The sequence below is a fragment of the Lithobates pipiens genome, unplaced genomic scaffold, assembly GCF_037356315.1.
Source record: "Lithobates pipiens isolate NorthernLeopardFrog02 unplaced genomic scaffold, aLitPip1_a1.2 Scaffold_19, whole genome shotgun sequence".
In the NCBI taxonomy this organism is placed as follows: domain Eukaryota; kingdom Metazoa; phylum Chordata; class Amphibia; order Anura; family Ranidae; genus Lithobates; species Lithobates pipiens.
In genome coordinates, this window is record NW_027507764.1 from 598,091,657 (window position 1) to 598,109,620 (window position 17,964).

At 47.9% G+C, this 17,964-nt stretch overlaps 1 protein-coding gene across 1 annotated transcript in view; it reads left to right on the forward strand.

Annotated features, from left to right (window-relative positions):
• Positions 1-534: 534 nt before the first annotated feature.
• LOC143997856 (uncharacterized) overlaps positions 535-17,964 on the forward strand; it is a 30,158-nt gene continuing 12,728 nt past the window's right edge. Inside the window, exon 1 of the mRNA XM_077493691.1 lies at positions 535-688. The gene's annotated coding sequence lies outside the window, so the exon portion shown is untranslated. The remainder of the gene's footprint in view (positions 689-17,964) is intronic.

A 17,964-nucleotide genomic window follows, 5' to 3' on the forward strand; every position in this document is an offset into this window, starting at 1 on the left:
TGGGCGGACGGGGTGTACGGCCCCGGGGGGCCCCTGTCTGGAGGTGGTCTAGTTTCCTCCAGGTCCATGTATTATGTAGGGGGGTCAGGATTGGGGGGACGGGGTGTGCGGCCCCGGGGGGCCCCTGTCTGGAGGTGGCCTAGTTTCCTCCAGGTCCATGTATTATGTAGGGGGGTCAGGATTGGGGGAATGGGGTGTACGGCCCCGGGGGGCCCCTGTCTGGAGGTGGCCTAGTTTCCTCCAGGTCCATGTATTATGTAGGGGGGTCAGGATTGGGGGGACGGTGTGTGCGGCCCCGGGGGGCCCCTGTCTGGAGGTGGCCTAGTTTCCTCCAGGTCCATGTATTATGTAGGGGGGTCAGGATTGGGGGGACGGGGTGTACGGCCCCGGAGGGCCCCTGTCTGGAGTTGGCCTAGTTTCCTCCAGGTCCATGTATTATGTAGCAGAATGGCCGGCCGGGTTAACCCTTTGTCAGGCGGTTGGCAGAGCTCCGGCTCCGGGGGAAGGGCAGCTGCTGGCTGGTGATTCTCGCAATGAGTTAACAACGCAGTGATTACACATTCATCTCCCATCCCCCCCATCCTGCCCTCTCCCCCCTCCTCCGCCTGGCTTCAGCTGCAACACAGAGACTCTGCAGAGCCATCGGGGCCCCAAAACTGACCGGCGCTCTGGGAGGGGCCACACTCAGGTAGGCCTGTGTAAGGGTCAGTGGGTGTCAGTATATAGGTCAGTATATTAGTATACAGCTCAGTGTGTCAGTATTCAGATCCTTGTGTCAGTATATAGATCCTTGTGTCATTATATAGATCCTTGTGTCATTATATAGATCCTTGTGTCAGTATACGGCTCAGTGTGTCAGTATACGGCTCCGAGTATTGCCAGGCACTGAGTGGGGATCTAAGGGGGGTGTGAAGAGGGAGGGACCCCCCATACGCCTCATATATTTCTATTTACTCCCGTTATTTGCTGCGCCAGCGTCCTCACATGACCCCCGCTCCACCAGGAACTCCCTACATCTCCTTCACTACAAACTGAAAGATGACCCCCCCCATGTGTCACCACTCTGCAGACCCCAGTAGTGTCTGCTACAATGTAACCTATGGGGTGTTATATGTCACATGTAATTTATAGAGTGCTGTATGTTCCTTACATTGGTGATCAGTGGGAAGAATGTTCCTTACATTGGTGATCAGTGGGAAGAATGTTCCTTACATTGGTGATCAGTGAGAAGAATGTTCCTTACATTGGTGATCAGTGAGAAGAATGTTCCTTACATTGGTGATCAGTGAGAAGAATGTTCCTTACATTGGTGATCAGTGAGAAGAATGTTCCTTACATTGGTGATCAGTGAGAAGAATGTTCCTTACATTGGTGATCAGTGAGAAGAATGTTCCTTACATTGGTGATCAGTGAGAAGAATGTTCCTTACATTGGTGATCGGTGAGAAGAATGTTCCTTACATTGGTGATCAGTGAGAAGAATGTTCCTTACATTGGTGATCAGTGAGAAGAATGTTCCTTACATTGGTGATCAGTGAGAAGAATGTTCCTTACATTGGTGATCGGTGAGAAGAATGTTCCTTACATTGGTGATCAGTGGGAAGAATGTTCCTTACATTGGTGATCAGTGAGAAGAATGTTCCTTACATTGGTGATCAGTGGGAAGAATGTTCCTTACATTGGTGATCAGTGAGAAGAACGTTCCTTACATTGGTGATCAGTGAGAAGAATGTTCCTTACATTGGTGATCAGTGAGAAGAATGTTCCTTACATTGGTGATCAGTGGGAAGAATGTTCCTTACATTGGTGATCAGTGAGAAGAATGTTCCTTACATTGGTGATCAGTGGGAAGAATGTTCCTTACATTGGTGATCAGTGAGAAGAATGTTCCTTACATTGGTGATCAGTGGGAAGAATGTTCCTTACATTGGTGATCAGTGAGAAGAATGTTCCTTACATTGGTGATCGGTGAGAAGAATGTTCCTTACATTGGTGATCAGTGAGAAGAATGTTCCTTACATTGGTGATCAGTGGGAAGAATGTTCCTTACATTGGTGATCAGTGAGAAGAATGTTCCTTACATTGGTGATCAGTGAGAAGAACGTTCCTTACATTGGTGATCAGTGAGAAGAATATTCCTTACATTGGTGATCAGTGAGAAGAATGTTCCTTACATTGGTGATCAGTGGGAAGAATGTTCCTTACATTGGTGATCAGTGAGAAGAATGTTCCTTACATTGGTGATCAGTGGGAAGAATGTTCCTTACATTGGTGATCAGTGAGAAGAATGTTCCTTACATTGGTGATCGGTGAGAAGAATGTTCCTTACATTGGTGATCAGTGAGAAGAATGTTCCTTACATTGGTGATCAGTGGGAAGAATGTTCCTTACATTGGTGATCAGTGAGAAGAATGTTCCTTACATTGGTGATCAGTGAGAAGAATGTTCCTTACATTGGTGATCAGTGGGAAGAATGTTCCTTACATTGGTGATCAGTGAGAAGAATGTTCCTTACATTGGTGATCGGTGAGAAGAATGTTCCTTACATTGGTGATCAGTGAGAAGAATGTTCCTTACATTGGTGATCAGTGGGAAGAATGTTCCTTACATTGGTGATCAGTGAGAAGAATGTTCCTTACATTGGTGATCGGTGAGAAGAATGTTCCTTACATTGGTGATCAGTGGGAAGAATGTTCCTTACATTGGTGGTCAGTGAGAAGAATGTTCCTTACATTGGTGATCAGTGAGAAGAACGTTCCTTACATTGGTGATCAGTGAGAAGAATGTTCCTTACATTGGTGATCAGTGGGAAGAATGTTCCTTACATTGGTGATCAGTGAGAAGAATGTTCCTTACATTGGTGGTCAGTGAGAAGAATGTTCCTTACATTGGTGATCAGTGAGAAGAACGTTCCTTACATTGGTGATCAGTGAGAAGAATGTTCCTTACATTGGTGATCAGTGGGAAGAATGTTCCTTACATTGGTGATCAGTGAGAAGAATGTTCCTTACATTGGTGATCAGTGGGAAGAATGTTCCTTACATTGGTGGTCAGTGGGAAGAATGTTCCTTACATTGGTGATCAGTGAGAAGAACGTTCCTTACATTGGTGATCAGTGGGAAGAATGTTCCTTACATTGGTGATCAGTGAGAAGAATGTTCCTTACATTGGTGATCAGTAGTGATGGACGAACTTCCGACGGGACGTTTCGCGAACGCGAAACGCGAACGGACACAAACGTTCGCGAAAACGACCGTTCGCCGCGGGCTCCATTGACTTCAATGGGAGGCGAATTTCGCAAACCTTTAGGTCGAATTTGCGGCCACGGGGTAATTATTAGGGGGTAGCACGTAGTCCCACCACCTGGACAATAGCATAATACATGTATGAGGTGAATTTGGGATCGATAACTACAAGCATTTTTTTTTTATTTGGGAAATTGTTCTGACAATTCAGGACTATGGAGGTAATGAAGGCAATGGAGGAGAGGGAAGGTCAGGGACCAGGGTAGGCAAACAAGAGGGTGCAGGAGATACAGAGCACTGACAGCAGCACCGTAATACAGAGCACTGACATCAGCACCGTGACATACAGCGCTGACAGCAGCTCCGTGACATACAGCGCTGACAGCAGCTCCGTGACATACAGCGCTGACAGCAGCTCCGTGACATACAGCGCTGACAGCAGCTCCGTGACATACAGCGCTGACAGCAGCTCCGTGACATACAGCGCTGACAGCAGCACCGTGACATACAGCGCTGACAGCAGCTCCGTGACATACAGCGCTGACAGCAGCTCCGTGACATACAGCGCTGACAGCAGCTCCGTGACATACAGCACTGACAGCAGCTCCGTGACATACAGCGCTGACAGCAGCTCCGTGACATACAGCGCTGACAGCAGCACCGTGACATACAGCGCTGACAGCAGCTCCGTGACATACAGCGCTGACAGCAGCTCCGTGACATACAGCGCTGACAGCAGCTCCGTGACATACAGCGCTGACAGCAGCTCCGTGACATACAGCGCTGACAGCAGCACCGTGACATACAGCGCTGACAGCAGCTCCGTGACATACAGCGCTGACAGCAGCTCCGTGACATACAGCGCTGACAGCAGCTCCGTGACATACAGCGCTGACAGCAGCTCCGTGACATACAGCGCTGACAGCAGCTCCGTGACATACAGCGCTGACAGCAGCTCCGTGACATACAGCGCTGACAGCAGCTCCGTGACATACAGCGCTGACAGCAGCACCGTGACATACAGCGCTGACAGCAGCACCGTAAGCAGCCCCAGGAGGAAGTCAGCACAGCACAGGGATGGTGTGATCCCCTCATAATAAGAACCCCCAGGAGGAAGTCAGCACAGCACAGGGATGGTGGGAGCCCCTCATAATAAGCAGCCCCAGTAGAAATATGACACCGCTCAACCTCTTCAAAGAGGAGGGTAGGGGCATATAGTACGGTGTGCTTTTTTGGGTCAGGGAAGTGAGCCAAATGAATTAAGAAGGTCTGTGTGCTTGATTCCAAAAATAGTTTATAGACATATACATGGTCTACTGATCACATGTGTTGAATTCCTCCGAGATCCATGCCTCATTCATTTTTAGAAATGTGAGGTAGTTAACACTGTGGTGAGCTAGGCGAGTACGCTTATCGGTCACAATCCCCCCTGCTGCGCTGAACGTCCTTTCGGACAGGACACTGGATGAGGGGCAAGCCAACAGTTCGATTGCAAATTGGGCAAGCTCTGGCCAGAGGTCAAGCCTGCCCACCCAGTAGTCTAGGGGTTCATCACTCCTCAGAGCGTCCACATCGGCCGTTAACCCAATGTAGTCGGACACCTGACGGTCTAGGCGTTCCCTGATGCTGGATCCGGATGACACCTGTCGATGGGTCGGCTGAAAGAATGACCTCATATCCGAAGTCACCAACACATCTTCAAACCGGCCTCTTCTTGCAGGCGCTGTTGGATTGGTACCCGCAAATCCTTCTCTGGGAGTGGGAATTGCTCCTCTGCCAGCGCACGCAAAAGCAGAATGCAGCATTTCTCGAAGCAAGGCCTGGAAGTGCTGCATTCTGACAGCCCTCTGCGACGGCGGTAACATTTCCGCCATTTTGTGTTTGTACCGGGGGTCTAAGTACGTTGCCACCCAGTACTGGTCCTTGACCCTCATGCTTTTTATACGGGGGTCCCTATTAAAACACTGGAGCATGAAGGCCCCCATTTGCACTAAAGTGGAAGCGGTGTGGTGGCCTGGCTCCTGCTCATCATCCAGGATAATGTCGTCCTCTTCATTCTCCTCTCCCCATCCTCGCACAACAGGGATCCCAGAAAGGTTTAAAGCATGCTCTTCTTGCTCCTGCTCATCCGCCCCGGCACCATCCTCCTCTGACTCCTCATCAGACTCCTGTTGTTGACTTGTCTCAGATAGAGTAGCCCCCCCTGGGAATTCATCCAGCATTGCGACTTCCTCATCTTCCCGCTCCTGCTCCTCCACAGCCTGATCAATGACACGACGCAATGCACGCTCCAGAAAGAAGGCATAAGGTACCATGTCACTGATGGCGCCATGGCTGCGACTGACCAGTTTGGTGATCTCCTTAAATGGGCGCAGAAGTCTGCATGTGTCGCGCATGAGCAGCCACTGGCGCGGTGAAAAAAAACCCAGCTCCCCAGAACCGTTTCTTTCGCAGAGTTCATACAGGTAGACGTTAACTGCACGTTTCTGCTGGAGCAGCCTATCAAGCATATAGAAGGTTGAGTTCCATCGCGTCGGGCAATCGCAAATAAGACGTCTGACCGGCAGATGGTGTCGCCGCTGAATGTCAGCAAGGCGAGCCATGGCCGTGTAAGATCTTCTGAAATGGGCCGAGATTTTCCTTGCCTGCCGCAAGATGTCCTGGACCCCAGGGTATTTGACAAGGAATCGCTGCACGACCAAGTTTAAGACGTGTGCCATGCACGGCACGTGCGTGATTTTGCCCTGTTTCAATGCGCTAAGCAGATTGGCACCGTTGTCACACACCACTTTACCAACTGTCAAATTGAGCGGTGTTAGCCACTCATCTGCCTGTGAACGCAAAGCTGAAAGGAGTGCCGGGCCAGTGTGGCTCTTTGCTTCCAGGCACAACAGACGCAGCACGGCATGGCAACGTCTCACCTGGCATGTGGAATAGGTTCTGGGGAGCTTGGGCGGTGCAGTGGAAGAGACGCTAGCAGCGGAAAAGGAGGAGGCAGCTGAGGAGGAGAGGGAGGAGGATGGAGTAGGAGGAGGAGAAGAAGAGTCAGGCCTGCATGCAATCCGTGGCGGTAAAACCAAATCTACACGGGTGCCACGGGTTACATGCTTGACGGCCGTCAGAAGGTTCACCCAGTGGGCAGTAAAACTGATATACCTTCCCTGCCCGTGTTTGCTAGACCACGTGTCTGTGGTCAGATGTATCTTGGCACCGACACTGTGTGCCAGAGATACATTCACTTGCCGCTGAACATGGCCATATAGCTCTGGGATGCCCTTCTCTGAGAAATACTTCCTTCCTGGGACCTTCCATTGTGGTGTTCCAATGGCCACAAATTTGCGAAAGGCCTCCGAGTCCACCAGTTTATATGGCAGTAGTTGGCGGGCTATGAGTTCTGACAAGCCAGCCGCCAACCGTTGGGCAAGAGGGTTATCCGGCGTCATCATTTTTTTACGCTCAAACATTAGGCCCACGGAAGCCTGCCTTTTTGCAGAAAAATGTGAGCTTGGCGTGATGGAAGGTGGAGTGGAGGACAATTGTGAGGAGAGAGGAGAAGGAGAAGTAGAAGACGAGGCTGGACGGTGAGAGCCTGCAGTGTGGCTTTGTGTGTTCCGTTGCTCCCACTGGGCTCGGTGATGGCTGCTCATGTGCCTTCTTAAGGCGGTCGTCCCTAGGTGAGTATTGGGCTTACCGCGACTAACGCGTTGACTGCAAAGATTGCAGATGGCAACGCTATTGTCAGCAGCGGACACGTTAAAAAAAGCCCACACTGCGGAGCCATGTGCCGGTGTCCTGGGAGCGCCAGATGTGACCGTACATGGTCGATGACTCGCTCCTGATACATTTGCAGTCTGCTTTGTCCCTGCTGTGCAATGTAAGTCATTGCTGCTTCGCCTCCCTATCTGCTGGTCCATATCTCCCTCTGAACTCCCCTCCTCTTCCTCTCTTGTGGGCACCCACGTGACATCACTAGACACGTCATCATCAACGTCACCTTCCCCACCGCTATAAGTAGAGTAGGCAGCAACACCGGGGACCAACCTCCTCCTTGGGCTGATCTGGGTACTGGCGTCAGACTGCTGAGTAGCGCTTGTTGCTACCTCCTCTTCCTGATCCAATACCAAGAGTGGCTGCGCATCAGAAATGTCCTCTTGATATGGATCGGAAAATAATTCCAGTGACTCAAGCGGAAGGTATGTGGTGGTGGTGGTGGTGGTCGTGTTGTTGGTGGTAGTGTCTTTGGGGGTGCACATAGCAGAGAGTGAAGAAGAGGGTGCAGATCGAGAGGATGAGGAGGGTGCAGAAGAGTAAGGCTGAGCGAGCCACTCAACCAAGTCTGGTGCATCCTTTAAAGTAATTGAACGCACCTTCTGCAACTTCCCACTTTGGCTCAAGCCTGTTGCTCCTGCCCTACCCCTACCACCCCTGCGGAAGGGCCTGCCTCTTCCTCTGCATGTCATTTTTTAAATGACCCTGTGACAAAACTCTTAGTCCCTATACCGCTGAAGGACTGCTGCAGTATAGGTGAGCGGTCAGCAGTGGTGCACGTCAACCCTATCTATTGTGGACCTATAGCGGTCCTTACAGAACAGCAGACTGTACCGCACTCAAGCCTATGTACCGTAGCACCCTATACCAAGTTACCAGTCCTTATAAGAACTTTTGTGGACCAAGCAGGTTGTGTATTAGTGTTTAGCAGACTGTACGTCAGTCCCTATACCGCTGAAGGACTGCTGCAGTATAGGGCAGCGGTCAGCAGTGGTGCACGTCAACCCTATCTATTGTGGACCGATAGCGGTCCTTACAGAACAGCAGACTGTACCGCACTCAAGCCTATGTACCGTAGCACCCTATACCAAGTTACCAGTCCTTATAAGAACTTTTGTGGACCAAGCAGGTTGTGTGTTAGTGTTTAGCAGACTGTGCGTCAGTCCCTATACCGCTGAAGGACTGCTGCAGTATAGGGCAGCGGTCAGCAGTAGTGCACGGCAACCCTATGTATTGTGGACCGATAGCGGTCCTTACAGAACAGCAGACTGTAACGCACTCAGGCCTATGTACCGTAGCACCCTATACCAAGTTACCAGTCCTTATAAGAACTTTTGTGGACCAAGCAGGTTGTGTGTTAGTGATTAGCAGACTGTACGTCAGTCCCTATACCAATGAAGGACTGCTGCAGTATAGGGCAGCGGTCAGCAGTAGTGCACGGCAACCCTATGTATTGTGGACCGATAGCGGTCCTTACAGAACAGCAGACTGTAACGCACTCAGGCCTATGTACCGTAGCACCCTATACCAAGTTACCAGTCCTTATAAAAACTTTTGTGGACCAAGCAGGTTGTGTGTTAGTGTTTAGCAGACTGTGCGTCAGTCCCTATACCGCTGAAGGACTGCTGCAGTATAGGGCAGCGGTCAGCAGTGGTGCACGTCAACCCTATCTATTGTGGACCGATAGCGGTCCTTACAGAACAGCAGACTGTACCGCACTCAAGCCTATGTACCGTAGCACCCTATACCAAGTTACCAGTCCTTATAAGAACTTTTGTGGACCAAGCAGGTTGTGTATTAGTGTTTAGCAGACTGTACGTCAGTCCCTATACCGCTGAAGGACTGCTGCAGTATAGGGCAGCGGTCAGCAGTGGTGCACGTCAACCCTATCTATTGTGGACCGATAGCGGTCCTTACAGAACAGCAGACTGTACCGCACTCAAGCCTATGTACCGTAGCACCCTATACCAAGTTACCAGTCCTTATAAGAACTTTTGTGGAACAAGCAGGTTGTGTGTTAGTGATTAGCAGACTGTACGTCAGTCCCTATACCAATGAAGGACTGCTGCAGTATAGGGCAGCGGTCAGCAGTAGTGCACGGCAACCCTATGTATTGTGGACCGATAGCGGTCCTTACAGAACAGCAGACTGTACTGCACTCAGGCCTATGTACCGTAGCACCCTATACCAAGTTACCAGTCCTTATAAAAACTTTTGTGGACCAAGCAGGTTGTGTGTTAGTGTTTAGCAGACTGTGCGTCAGTCCCTATACCGCTGAAGGACTGCTGCAGTATAGGGCAGCGGTCAGCAGTAGTGCACGGCAACCCTATGTATTGTGGACCGATAGCGGTCCTTACAGAACAGCAGACTGTAACGCACTCAGGCCTATGTACCGTAGCACCCTATACCAAGTTACCAGTCCTTATAAGAACTTTTGTGGACCAAGCAGGTTGTGTGTTAGTGATTAGCAGACTGTACGTCAGTCCCTATACCAATGAAGGACTGCTGCAGTATAGGGCAGCGGTCAGCAGTAGTGCACGGCAACCCTATGTATTGTGGACCGATAGCGGTCCTTACAGAACAGCAGACTGTAACGCACTCAGGCCTATGTACCGTAGCACCCTATACCAAGTTACCAGTCCTTATAAAAACTTTTGTGGACCAAGCAGGTTGTGTGTTAGTGTTTAGCAGACTGTGCGTCAGTCCCTATACCGCTGAAGGACTGCTGCAGTATAGGGCAGCGGTCAGCAGTGGTGCACGTCAACCCTATCTATTGTGGACCGATAGCGGTCCTTACAGAACAGCAGACTGTACCGCACTCAAGCCTATGTACCGTAGCACCCTATACCAAGTTACCAGTCCTTATAAGAACTTTTGTGGACCAAGCAGGTTGTGTATTAGTGTTTAGCAGACTGTACGTCAGTCCCTATACCGCTGAAGGACTGCTGCAGTATAGGGCAGCGGTCAGCAGTGGTGCACGTCAACCCTATCTATTGTGGACCGATAGCGGTCCTTACAGAACAGCAGACTGTACCGCACTCAAGCCTATGTACCGTAGCACCCTATACCAAGTTACCAGTCCTTATAAGAACTTTTGTGGAACAAGCAGGTTGTGTGTTAGTGATTAGCAGACTGTACGTCAGTCCCTATACCAATGAAGGACTGCTGCAGTATAGGGCAGCGGTCAGCAGTAGTGCACGGCAACCCTATGTATTGTGGACCGATAGCGGTCCTTACAGAACAGCAGACTGTAACGCACTCAGGCCTATGTACCGTAGCACCCTATACCAAGTTACCAGTCCTTATAAGAACTTTTGTGGACCAAGCAGGTTGTGTGTTAGTGATTAGCAGACTGTACGTCAGTCCCTATACCAATGAAGGACTGCTGCAGTATAGGGCAGCGGTCAGCAGTAGTGCACGGCAACCCTATGTATTGTGGACCGATAGCGGTCCTTACAGAACAGCAGACTGTACTGCACTCAGGCCTATGTACCGTAGCACCCTATACCAAGTTACCAGTCCTTATAAGAACTTTTGTGGACCAAGCAGGTTGTGTGTTAGTGTTTAGCAGACTGTGCGTCAGTCCCTATACCGCTGAAGGACTGCTGCAGTATAGGGCAGCGGTCAGCAGTAGTGCACGGCAACCCTATGTATTGTGGACCGATAGCGGTCCTTACAGAACAGCAGACTGTAACGCACTCAGGCCTATGTACCGTAGCACCCTATACCAAGTTACCAGTCCTTATAAGAACTTTTGTGGACCAAGCAGGTTGTGTGTTAGTGATTAGCAGACTGTACGTCAGTCCCTATACCAATGAAGGACTGCTGCAGTATAGGGCAGCGGTCAGCAGTAGTGCACGGCAACCCTATGTATTGTGGACCGATAGCGGTCCTTACAGAACAGCAGACTGTAACGCACTCAGGCCTATGTACCGTAGCACCCTATACCAAGTTACCAGTCCTTATAAAAACTTTTGTGGACCAAGCAGGTTGTGTGTTAGTGTTTAGCAGACTGTGCGTCAGTCCCTATACCGCTGAAGGACTGCTGCAGTATAGGGCAGCGGTCAGCAGTAGTGCACGGCAACCCTATGTATTGTGGACCGATAGCGGTCCTTACAGAACAGCAGACTGTAACGCACTCAGGCCTATGTACCGTAGCACCCTATACCAAGTTACCAGTCCTTATAAGAACTTTTGTGGACCAAGCAGGTTGTGTGTTAGTGATTAGCAGACTGTACGTCAGTCCCTATACCAATGAAGGACTGCTGCAGTATAGGGCAGCGGTCAGCAGTAGTGCACGGCAACCCTATGTATTGTGGACCGATAGCGGTCCTTACAGAACAGCAGACTGTAACGCACTCAGGCCTATGTACCGTAGCACCCTATACCAAGTTACCAGTCCTTATAAGAACTTTTGTGGAACAAGCAGGTTGTGTGTTAGTGATTAGCAGACTGTACGTCAGTCCCTATACCAATGAAGGACTGCTGCAGTATAGGGCAGCGGTCAGCAGTAGTGCACGGCAACCCTATGTATTGTGGACCGATAGCGGTCCTTACAGAACAGCAGACTGTAACGCACTCAGGCCTATGTACCGTAGCACCCTATACCAAGTTACCAGTCCTTATAAGAACTTTTGTGGACCAAGCAGGTTGTGTGTTAGTGATTAGCAGACTGTACGTCAGTCCCTATACCAATGAAGGACTGCTGCAGTATAGGGCAGCGGTCAGCAGTAGTGCACGGCAACCCTATGTATTGTGGACCGATAGCGGTCCTTACAGAACAGCAGACTGTACTGCACTCAGGCCTATGTACCGTAGCACCCTATACCAAGTTACCAGTCCTTATAAAAACTTTTGTGGACCAAGCAGGTTGTGTGTTAGTGTTTAGCAGACTGTGCGTCAGTCCCTATACCGCTGAAGGACTGCTGCAGTATAGGGCAGCGGTCAGCAGTAGTGCACGGCAACCCTATGTATTGTGGACCGATAGCGGTCCTTACAGAACAGCAGACTGTAACGCACTCAGGCCTATGTACCGTAGCACCCTATACCAAGTTACCAGTCCTTATAAGAACTTTTGTGGACCAAGCAGGTTGTGTGTTAGTGATTAGCAGACTGTACGTCAGTCCCTATACCAATGAAGGACTGCTGCAGTATAGGGCAGCGGTCAGCAGTAGTGCACGGCAACCCTATGTATTGTGGACCGATAGCGGTCCTTACAGAACAGCAGACTGTAACGCACTCAGGCCTATGTACCGTAGCACCCTATACCAAGTTACCAGTCCTTATAAGAACTTTTGTGGACCAAGCAGGTTGTGTGTTAGTGTTTAGCAGACTGTGCGTCAGTCCCTATACCGCTGAAGGACTGCTGCAGTATAGGGCAGCGGTCAGCAGTAGTGCACGGCAACCCTATGTATTGTGGACCGATAGCGGTCCTTACAGAACAGCAGACTGTACCGCACCCAAGCCTATGTACCGTAGCACCCTAGACAGACCAAGTTACCAGTCCTGATAAAGAGCTTTGTGGAACAAGTGAGTTGTGAATGATTAGCAGACTGCAGCAGAAGGGCAGCAGTCAAGTATAATATTCTTTCTATATTTGGAAGAAAGAATATTATACGTGTACAAGCCTATTACCGTACCACTGATACCAGTCCTGAAAAGAACCTTTGTGGAACTAATAGTAACAGCAAGTCTTTAAAATTATCCTCACTGCCTGACACACTGCTTCCTGCCTGTCCCTATACAAATTGGCAAAAAAGAGTAGGCTGGAACGATTAGCTGGAACAGCTCTTTTGTGGACCTGATAGTAACAGCTAATGATGATGATGATGATGATGATGAAGAAAGACTAATCTGGCTGAGCTGTCCCTAAAATAGCAGCATACAGCGCTCTGTCCCTTTATCTAAACTGACAAAAGAAACTCAGGCTGCTGACCTAACACCTATACCAGTCCTGAAAAGAACTTTTGTGTACCAAATAGCTAGCGTTTTCTCTGTCCCTACTCCACACAGGATCCTTTCCCTACAGTGACAGAAGAAAGAATGTAAAATGGCCACCGGATCGGGTGTATTTATAGGTTAGGGGGAATGTCCAAGTGTCCATGAGCTGTCATGTCTCAATTGGTTGTCCTGTAACACATGATAAACGTGTCACGAAAGGTTAAAGTTCTTGTATACATTAAACACGTAAGTCCGCCGGGGCGAACGACGGAAAAAGGCGTTCGAACCCGCGGACGGCGAAAGTCGGAAATTCGCCGCGAAACGACCGCCGGGCGAACCGTTCGGCCATCACTAGTGATCAGTGGGAAGAATGTTCCTTACATTGGTGATCAGTGGGAAGAATGTTCCTTACATTGGTGATCAGTGAGAAGAATGTTCCTTACATTGGTGATCAGTGAGAAGAACGTTCCTTACATTGGTGATCAGTGAGAAGAACGTTCCTTACATTGGTGATCAGTGAGAAGAACGTTCCTTACATTGGTGATCAGTGAGAAGAACGTTCCTTACATTGGTGATCAGTGAGAAGAATGTTCCTTACATTGGTGATCAGTGAGAAGAACGTTCCTTACATTGGTGATCAGTGGGAAGAATGTTCCTTACATTGGTGATCAGTGAGAAGAATGTTCCTTACATTGGTGATCAGTGAGAAGAACGTTCCTTACATTGGTGATCAGTGGGAAGAATGTTCCTTACATTGGTGATCAGTGAGAAGAATGTTCCTTACATTGGTGATCAGTGAGAAGAACGTTCCTTACATTGGTGATCAGTGGGAAGAATGTTCCTTACATTGGTGATCAGTGAGAAGAATGTTCCTTACATTGGTGATCAGTGAGAAGAATGTTCCTTACATTGGTGATCAGTGGGAAGAATGTCCCTTACATTGGTGATCAGTGGGAAGAATGTTCCTTACATTGGTGATCAGTGGGAAGAATGTTCCTTACATTGGTGATCAGTGAGAAGAATGTTCCTTACATTGGTGATCAGTGGGAAGAATGTTCCTTACATTGGTGATCAGTGAGAAGAATGTTCCTTACATTGGTGATCAGTGAGAAGAATGTCCCTTACATTGGTGATCAGTGGGAAGAATGTTCCTTACATTGGTGATCAGTGGGAAGAATGTTCCTTACATTGGTGATCAGTGAGAAGAATGTTCCTTACATTGGTGATCAGTGGGAAGAATGTTCCTTACATTGGTGATCAGTGAGAAGAATGTTCCTTACATTGGTGATCAGTGGGAAGAATGTTCCTTACATTGGTGATCAGTGAGAAGAATGTTCCTTACATTGGTGATCAGTGGGAAGAATGTTCCTTACATTGGTGATCAGTGAGAAGAATGTTCCTTACATTGGTGATCAGTGAGAAGAATGTTCCTTACATTGGTGATCAGTGGGAAGAATGTTCCTTACATTGGTGATCAGTGAGAAGAATGTTCCTTACATTGGTGATCAGTGAGAAGAATGTTCCTTACATTGGTGATCAGTGAGAAGAATGTTCCTTACATTGGTGATCAGTGGGAAGAATGTTCCTTACATTGGTGATCAGTGAGAAGAATGTTCCTTACATTGGTGATCAGTGAGAAGAATGTTCCTTACATTGGTGATCAGTGGGAAGAATGTTCCTTACATTGGTGATCGGTGAGAAGAATGTTCCTTACATTGGTGATCGGTGAGAAGAATGTTCCTTACATTGGTGATCAGTGGGAAGAATGTTCCTTACATTGGTGATCAGTGAGAAGAATGTTCCTTACATTGGTGATCAGTGAGAAGAATGTTCCTTACATTGGTGATCAGTGAGAAGAATGTTCCTTACATTGGTGATCAGTGGGAAGAATGTTCCTTACATTGGTGATCAGTGAGAAGAATGTTCCTTACATTGGTGATCAGTGAGAAGAATGTTCCTTACATTGGTGATCAGTGAGAAGAACGTTCCTTACATTGGTGATCAGTGAGAAGAATGTTCCTTACATTGGTGATCAGTGGGAAGAATGTTCCTTACATTGGTGATCAGTGAGAAGAATGTTCCTTACATTGGTGATCAGTGAGAAGAACGTTCCTTACATTGGTGATCAGTGAGAAGAATGTTCCTTACATTGGTGATCAGTGAGAAGAATGTTCCTTACATTGGTGATCAGTGAGAAGAATGTTCCTTACATTGGTGATCAGTGAGAAGAATGTTCCTTACATTGGTGATCAGTGGGAAGAATGTTCCTTACATTGGTGATCAGTGAGAAGAATGTTCCTTACATTGGTGATCAGTGGGAAGAATGTTCCTTACATTGGTGATCAGTGAGAAGAATGTTCCTTACATTGGTGATCAGTGAGAAGAATGTTCCTTACATTGGTGATCAGTGGGAAGAATGTTCCTTACATTGGTGATCAGTGGGAAGAATGTTCCTTACATTGGTGATCAGTGAGAAGAATGTTCCTTACATTGGTGATCAGTGAGAAGAACGTTCCTTACATTGGTGATCAGTGAGAAGAACGTTCCTTACATTGGTGATCAGTGAGAAGAACGTTCCTTACATTGGTGATCAGTGAGAAGAATGTTCCTTACATTGGTGATCAGTGGGAAGAATGTTCCTTACATTGGTGATCAGTGGGAAGAATGTTCCTTACATTGGTGATCAGTGAGAAGAATGTTCCTTACATTGGTGATCAGTGAGAAGAATGTTCCTTACATTGGTGATCAGTGAGAAGAATGTCCCTTACATTGGTGATCAGTGAGAAGAACGTTCCTTACATTGGTGATCAGTGAGAAGAATGTTCCTTACATTGGTGATCAGTGAGAAGAATGTTCCTTACATTGGTGATCAGTGAGAAGAATGTTCCTTACATTGGTGATCAGTGGGAAGAATGTTCCTTACATTGGTGATCAGTGAGAAGAATGTTCCTTACATTGGTGATCAGTGAGAAGAATGTTCCTTACATTGGTGATCAGTGAGAAGAATGTCCCTTACATTGGTGATCAGTGGGAAGAATGTTCCTTACATTGGTGATCAGTGAGAAGAATGTTCCTTACATTGGTGATCAGTGGGAAGAATGTTCCTTACATTGGTGATCAGTGAGAAGAATGTTCCTTACATTGGTGATCAGTGGGAAGAATGTTCCTTACATTGGTGATCAGTGAGAAGAATGTTCCTTACATTGGTGATCAGTGAGAAGAATGTCCCTTACATTGGTGATCAGTGGGAAGAATGTTCCTTACATTGGTGATCAGTGAGAAGAATGTTCCTTACATTGGTGATCAGTGAGAAGAATGTTCCTTACATTGGTGATCAGTGAGAAGAATGTCCCTTACATTGGTGATCAGTGAGAAGAATGTTCCTTACATTGGTGATCAGTGGGAAGAATGTTCCTTACATTGGTGATCAGTGAGAAGAATGTTCCTTACATTGGTGATCAGTGAGAAGAATGCTCCTTACATTGGTGATCAGTGAGAAGAATGTTCCTTACATTGGTGATCAGTGAGAAGAATGTTCCTTACATTGGTGATCAGTGAGAAGAATGTTCCTTACATTGGTGATCAGTGAGAAGAATGTTCCTTACATTGGTGATCGGTGGGAAGAATGTTCCTTACATTGGTGATCAGTGGGAAGAATGTTCCTTACATTGGTGATCAGTGAGAAGAATGTTCCTTACATTGGTGATCAGTTATCTACCCCAAGGAGCATGGTTGAGAATTACCTACCTTTCCACCTGTGTTCAGGGTGTCAGAACATTCTCTATCTTCTCCCAGCCTTTCTATTTGTTCTCCAGGCCCTCTCTGCCTCCTTCAGATCTTCTCTACCATCACCTTCTCCTAGTGTGAAGCATCTTGGTACCTTTCTCAAAATTGCACCCAAGGAGTCATTATGGGGACAAAAACAGACTAGAACCCAAGGCAATTGTCTGTTCAAACACAAGATATTGAGGAGGGGAGGTAGGTTGGGGCACAAGATTCCGTGTTCCTTTGCTCTATCACAGAGCTAGATAGAGTGCAATGGGAAGGCCCCATCAGGTCAGTCTCGGTAGGGATCTGGGGAAGGGTGAGAAGCCATCAAAGAAGGAATACCGCATTCTCATTGAACTCTACATTTGGCCAGAGATGGTTTCTGCTGTTATTTTATATTGATTTTAACTGATGAATAAAACTTTTTATCTATCAGGAAATGTTTTCTCATCACATATCACATCTGTGCCTTCCCCAAACCTTCTATACCTCCCCCCAGACCTTCTCTTCCTTCCTCCTTCCCCAGACCTTCTCTTCCTTCTTCCTTCCCCAGACCTTCTCTTCCTTCTTCCTTCCCCAGACCTTCTCTTCCTTCTTCCTTCCCCAGACCTTCTCTTCCTTCTTCCTTCCTCCTTCTCTTGCTCTATCACAGAGCTGAGCAGAGTAATGGATTGGGGGCAAATATGTAACATGTGAGTCCAGCTTGCATAATAAGTGTAGCACTGACCCCGAAGGAGCGGCTGGTTTTGCTGGGCTTACGATTTACCTTCTGCACCTCGTTCTCATCTAGGGGGTTCCCGAGGTTGATGGCCCAATAACTGCAGAGACCGACACTTGAATCCCTTTTAAGAATTTTTATTTGCATAAAACGTTGAACAAAACACAGTCTCTCAGTAGGGAATAGAGGGTATGGGTATGGAAGCTCTCAGTAGGGAATAGAGGGTACTGGTAGGGAAGCTCTCAGTTGGGAATAGAGGGTACTGGTAGGGAAGCTCTCAGTAGGGAATAGAGGGTATGGGTATGGAAGCTCTCAGTAGGGAATAGAGGGTATGGGTATGGAAGCTCTCAGTAGGGAATAGAGGGTATGGGTAGGGAAGCTCTCAGTAGGGAATAGAGGGTACTGGTAGGGAAGCTCTCAGTTGGGAATAGAGGGTACTGGTAGGGAAGCTCTCAGTAGGGAATAGAGGGTATGGGTAGGGAAGCTCTCAGTAGGGAATAGAGGGTATAGGTATGGAAGCTCTCAG